Genomic DNA, 6575 nt, shown 5'->3' with positions numbered 1-6575 from the left:
TTTCTTAACAGAGTCTCACTCTGTCACCCAGGCTGGAGTGCAATGGCATGATCTCAGCTCACTGCAACTTCCACCTCCCGGGTTCAAGCAATTCTCCTGCCTCAGCCTCCCAAGTAGCTGGGATTATAGGTGCCTGCCACCAAGCCCAGCTAATTTTTGTATTTTTAGTAGAGGCAGGGTTTCACCATGTTGACCAGCTGGTCTTTAACTCCTGACCTCAAGTCATCTGCCCACCTTGTCCTCCCAAAGTGCTGGAATTACAGGTATGAGCCACTGAGCCTGGCCTTTGTTCTTTTTTTTTTTATTTTTTAGTTAAACAATTTAATTTGAGATAATTGTATATTCACATGCAAATATAAAAATATGTAACACAGAGAAGAATCATGCACCTTTATCCATTTTACTCGAAAGCACCATATTCTTGTACATCTACAAGTTCATGTAACCACAGCTGTGACTTTTAGCAAAATTTCCAGATGTTCAATGGCCTTTGGGAGTGAAAGACATTAATTTTTTCTTCTAGACATTAATTTTTGTGGTTGTTAGGCAAATGAAAATCTATGGAGCCCTCCTTGATCTTAACGGACAATCCAGGTAACTGTGGCAGACATCTCAGACATCTGCCATCCATGCCTGCCTGACAGCCTAAGAATACTTAAGTGTCCTCTAATGTGAGTCTTCTCAAAAAAGAATCCAGATTTTTTTCTGAATGCCTTGCTCAGCTTCCCTTGCAGCTGGGGTATGGGAATATGACTAACTTCTACCCATTAGATGCAGGGACATGAGACTCTCCTGCATAAGCCAGTAGTGTGAGACCCAGCTGGGCACAGGTCATCCTCACCTGTCCTCTTCAGTGATGCCAAGGTCATTACAGTAGGGAAGGACAGAGGAAGTGTTCCAGCTGAAGATGTGACAACAAAATGCAAATATGCTCTGATGAGATTCCAGGTCTATAAGGAATATTATGGGATAATGTGTGATATTTGACTGTGGTCTGTGGATTAAATGATAGTATTGTATCTGTGTTACCTTTCTGATTTTTAAAAGTTGTGCTATGGTTATATAGGAAAATATTCTTCTTTTTAGGAAATACACACTGAAATATCAAAGGGGTAATAGGATATCAGCTCTGCAACTCACCTTCAAACTGTGGAGAAAAAAATGTAGAGGGGTGGGGGGGGTTGTGATGAGATAAATTTTAATATTTGGTCTTTGTCCCTGGTTCCTGAAACTGACTTCTAAGTACCTTATAATTTCTTGAGTGACAGAAGCATCTTCTGTTCTAATGAGGCAACTCTTGGTGGCCCCTAGATAGCTTGAGGATTGGAGCTAGTGGCCAAAGACACCAAGCCTTCATTAGAAACTTGGAGCTTCTGTCCCTACCCCTAACCTTTTAAGGAGGAAAGAAAAGCTGGAGGGTTAGTCACTAATGGCCAATGATTTATCAATCATGCCTATGTAATTGAGCCTGCATAAAGACCCCTAAATTATGGGGTTCAGAAAGCTTCAGGGCTGGTGAGTACATGGAGATAGTGGGAGGGTGAGGTGCCCAGACAGGGCATGGAAGTTCCCCGCCCTTCCCCCATACCTTGCTTTATGTGTCTCTTCCCTCAGGCTGCTCCTGAGTTGTAACCTTTATAATTAACTGGTAACACTAAATGAAGCACTTTTCTGAGTTCTGTGACTCATTCTAGCAAGTTATTAAACCTGAGTGGGGGTGTGGGAACCTGAATTTTGTAGTTCCATTAGACAGAAGTGTAGGCAACCTGAGGACCTGGTTCTTGCAACTGGAATCTGAACTGGGGGCTATCTTGTGGAACTGAGCCCCTAAACCTGTGGGGTCAGCTAACTCCAGGTAGTTTGTGTCAGAATGATGGGGTCCTGATCAAGGAAAAGCAGTTAGCCTGGTGGGACCAAGGGAAAACAAAAAAAAAAGAAAACAAATAAGCTCTAAATCTGCCTTTCTTCTTAGTCTAGGGCACATAACCCTCCTGTGCAAATAACTCACAATCTTCCTGTGTCCAGCTGTCACTTGATACCTGCAAGCCAGTTCACTGCAACCTCAGCATTATCAGTACTGCACAAACCCTTCTTCAGCATATAGCATAAACACTGTTCTATAAAATGACCACCAAGCCTTTGTCTCCTTGCAGTCAGCTCCTCTCTTGCTGATTCTGCCTGTTGCTTTTTTGCAATGTATTTTCCTACCTCCTCTAATAAATCTGTCTTTCTTTGCCTACAACTGTCTTGGCAAATTCTTTTACCCCTGTACCACTGGCCCAGACAGTCACTGCTCACCCACAACAAGAAAGGGCTGAGTGGAAAAAACCGACACACTGGTGTAAGTCAGAAGTATGAATTTGAAAAAATGTGTTTGTGTGTGTTTGTGTGTGCATGTGTGTGTGTGCGTGTCTGTGTGTTCATGTGTGCATGTGTGTTTGTGTGTGCATGTGTGTGCGTGCACCTGTGTGCGTGTGTGTGCGTTTGTGTGCATGTGTGCGTGCGTGTGCATGTGTTTGTGTGTGCCTGTGTTTGTGTGTGCATGTGTGTTTGTGTGTGCGTGTTTGTGTTTTTGTGTGGGTGTGTGCGTGTTTGTGTTTCTGTGTGCATGTTTGTATGTTGGTGTGTGTGCACATGTGTGTGCGTGTCTACGTGTGTGTGTGTTTACAATTACATCTCTACAGAGACAGAAGGAATGATGAGGCAAATATGGTAAAATGTGAAAAATTGGAGAATCCGGCTGAAGGGTGTCAAGAGCTCTTTCTGTGCTTTTTCTAATTCTGGAAAAAATGCTGTTTTGCTAATATCCTTCTAGTACGGCACATTGCTCCCTCTCATGGAAGGAACCACTTCTTTCACCCAGTTTGTCCACTGGCAGTCACTTTGTATTCTTCACATTTAATTTGAACACGTTAGACCAGGTGTATATATACCAGGATATGCAAGTGTAATAGTTCTCAATGCCGTGTAACAAATTACCGCACACTTAGGGTTTAAAACAACACTTCAGCTCACAGGTCTATAGCTCAGAATTCTGCAATGGCATAGCTGGGTTCTCTTCTCAGGGTCAAACAAGCATGAAATCAGGGTTTTGACAGGCTGAGTCCTCATCTGAAGTCTGGGGAAATATTTGCTTCCCAGCTCATTATTCTTGTGTCAGAATCCAGTTCATTGTAGTCATGGGCCTGGGGTACCTGTCTCCTCACTGACTGACTACAGGCTCTCTGCTGTCTTCTGGCCAGTGGAGGCAGAGAAGGGCTGGAGTGACTAGTTTGGCCCACCAGACAGTCTCCCCATCTTAAGGTCAACTAAGCTGCACAACCTAACCTAATCACGGGACTAGCATTTGTCACAATAGACATTAAGTGAAAATTTATAGTCCCAGGATGTGCATAATCTTCAAGGGTGTCTTATAATTCTGCCCACCACATACTTCTATAGATAGTAACTTAACATATTTTAAACATCACAAACTGAACTGTAATAATGGATTAGTCAATACTTGCTGCTAGGAAAATTATTAATCTCATTGCAGGAAAAAAAATCTGTGTTCTAGTCTAACTTCATGTTACACATCAAGGTAAAGAATGAATTAAAAGGTAAACTATAAATCTGAAATCATAAAAGTATTAGAAAAACGAGGTGAATAGTTATCTTCCTTTGCATAGGGATAGGAGATTTTGCACGAAAAAAAAAGCAGCAAAAAACTAATAGAACTGGAATTACCATAAACAAAATTAAATAGAGCAGTAAGCAAAGGGGAAATGTTTACATCAAGTAGGAGAAAGGTTAATATTCATAATATTTCAAGAGCTCAAAAATTGGTGAGAAAACCGTAATTGAAAAATAGGCCTGGAAGATGGCGGCCGCGGAAGGGAGCGAGCGAGCGGGCGAGAGGGGCCGGGTCAGAGCCGGACATCAGCCACGGCGGGCACTCCGTGGTCGCGGATGGAACGGATTCGAGGGTGGGAGTCAAGGCGGCCGCCCGCGGGGAGGAGCAGAGAGGAGCTTACTCCACGGGAGCAGCCTCTAGATAATCTGAATTGTTGAAAATACGAAGCCTGTTACTTGTGAACAGTGGCTGACAACTGGTGTTGTGAGCCTGGCTGTCTACTTGGACCAGGAGGTTTCATCTGCCAGGGTTTTTTTCTTGTATTTAGGATTTCAAGGGAAGTGTCAAGCTTTCAGTGTTGGAAAGGGTATGGATGACACAGGTGACCCGAGCAATGAGGAGGCCCCTAAGGCCATTAAGCCCACCAGCAAGGAGTTCAGGAAAACATGGGGCTTTCGAAGGACCACTACTGCCAAGCGAGAGGGAGCAGGGGACGCGGAGGCTGACCCACTGGAGCCGCCGCCCCCACAGCAGCAGCTGGGCGTGTCCCTGCGCCGCAGTGGCAGGCAGCCGAAGCGCACCGAGCGCGTGGAGCAGTTCCTGACGATCGCGCGGCGCCGCGGCAGGAGGAACAAACCTGCCTCCCTGGAGGATTCTGGTGAGCCCACGTGCTGCCCTGCCACAGACGCTGAGACTGCCTCTGAGGGCAGCGTGGAAAGTGCTTCTGAGAGCAGAAGCGGCTCCCAGTCGGCTTCCACAGCTGTGACAGACAAGGTCTCTTCCGAAAAGGCGAAAGGAGGGGATGACACCTCCGATAGTGACAGTGATGGCCTGACCTAGAAAGAACTTCAGAATCGCCTTCGCAAGAAACGGGAACAGGAGCCCGCCGAGAGACCCTTGAAAGGGATCCAGAGTCGCCTGCGGAAGAAGCGCCAGGAAGAGGGCCCTGCTGCGACTGTGGGCTCCGAGGCCAGTGATGCTGTGGAGGGCATCCTGCCAAGTAAGCAGGAGCCCGAGAATGACGAGGGGGTTGCGTCCCAGGCTGGGAAAGACGACAGAGAGACTAAGTTGGAGGGAAAGGCGGCTCAGGGCGTCAAAGATGAGGAGCCTGCAGACACGGGCAGACCGAAGCCTGAATGTGAGGGCTATGACCCCAACGCCCTGTATTGCATTTGCCGCCAGCCCCACAACAACAGGTTTATGATTTGCTGTGACCGATGTGAAGAATGGTTTCATAGCAATTGTGTAGGCATTTCTGAGGCTCGAGGGAGGCTTTTGGAAAGGAATGGGGAAGACTACATCTGCCCAAACTGCACCATTCTGCAAGAGCAGGATGAGACGAATTCAGAAACCACAGACCAGCAGGAAACCAAATTCAGACCTGGAGATGCTGATGGCACAGACTGTACAAGTATCGAGCAAAAGTGTAGCGAAGACCAGGGGATAAAGGGTAGAATTGAGAAAGCTGCAAATCCAAGCGGCAAGAAGGAACTCACAATCTTCCAGCCTGTGATAGAGGCGCCCGGTGCCTCGAAATGTATCGGCCCCGGGTGCTGTCACGTGGCGCAGCCAGACTCTGTGTACTGCAGTAATGACTGTATCCTCAAACACGCCGCGGCCACAATGAAGTTCCTTAGCTCAGGTAAAGATCAGAAGCCGAAACCTAAAGAAAAGATGAAGATGAAGGCAGAAAAGCCCAGTCTCCTGAAATGTATCCTTCAGGCAGGCATTAAAATCTCTTCTGTGCACAAGAGACCAGCTCCAGAAAAAAAAAAGAGACCACCGTGAAGAAGGCAGTGGTGGCCCCCTCTCGGAGCGAAGCACTCGGGAAAGAAGCGGCTTGTGAAAGCAGCACACCGTCGTGGGCGAGGGATCACAATTACAATGCAGTCAAGCCAGAAAAGACTGCTGCTCCCTCGCCATCACTGTTTTATAAATGTATGTATTACCTAGGGATTGGCCTCCTGGACCTCTCCCGTTCTTTCTGGATAGCCACCCCCTGGGCCTGCCCAGGCCTGGGAGTTGCAGCTGTGTGTTAAGCTGATCACAGACACTGGCTGCACCGTCAGCGGGAAGCAGAGCCCAGGTCCAGGATACCTCCTGCTGCCCCGTGTCCACCCTGGTCTGTTGAGACTTCCTGTCACTGTTTTCCAAAGCTGTACAAACCTCACTGGTGAATGTTTCACCTTAATGATTGATTGTTTAATCTCTGTTTTCACTGTCAGGCTCTGGTAAGTATTCGTATTGTCTTTATCCAAGTCTGATTGCATAGCCGCAGCCACACTGCCAACGTTCATCCTGTCCCCACATCGCTGTTTGATGACAGCCCTGTGTACACTGCGGTTTTTCCACATTATCCACGTTCAGCACATGAAAGCATCACTTCTTCATGTTGTGGGAATCTGCAAGTTAGTGTCACATCTGATGCTCAACTTACCTATGATTTTCAGATGTTACATTTATTTTTGACTAGGCAGATGGGGGATTTTGTTTTTTTAATGTCCGATTCACATGCTACACACCCGCATAAACACACATTCGAACTCTGAAGGCCACGCGCTCCTGCTTTGTAGTCCTCACTGTGAGTTCACACCTAGAGCACGGTCCTGACCTCAGGATGCGTGGCTTGGACTTGGTATTCTAATGTGACTGGCTTTCTTACCTCCCTCTCTTGAATGTTTAGACTGTTAAGATCATACCCTGCTCCAAATTTCAAATTAATGAAATGAAGATATTTCAAACA

The 6575-nt window shown here is 46.6% G+C and overlaps 1 pseudogene; it reads left to right on the top strand.

Annotated features, from left to right (window-relative positions):
- The first annotated feature begins 3987 nt into the window (after positions 1-3987).
- Positions 3988-5958, top strand: LOC118151570 (death-inducer obliterator 1 pseudogene; annotated as a pseudogene).
- The last annotated feature ends 617 nt before the right edge of the window (positions 5959-6575 follow it).

Source organism: Callithrix jacchus, chromosome 1, assembly GCF_049354715.1.
Source record: "Callithrix jacchus isolate 240 chromosome 1, calJac240_pri, whole genome shotgun sequence".
NCBI classification, from domain to species: Eukaryota; Metazoa; Chordata; class Mammalia; order Primates; family Cebidae; genus Callithrix; species Callithrix jacchus.
This window is presented reverse-complemented; position numbering and strand designations above follow the sequence as displayed.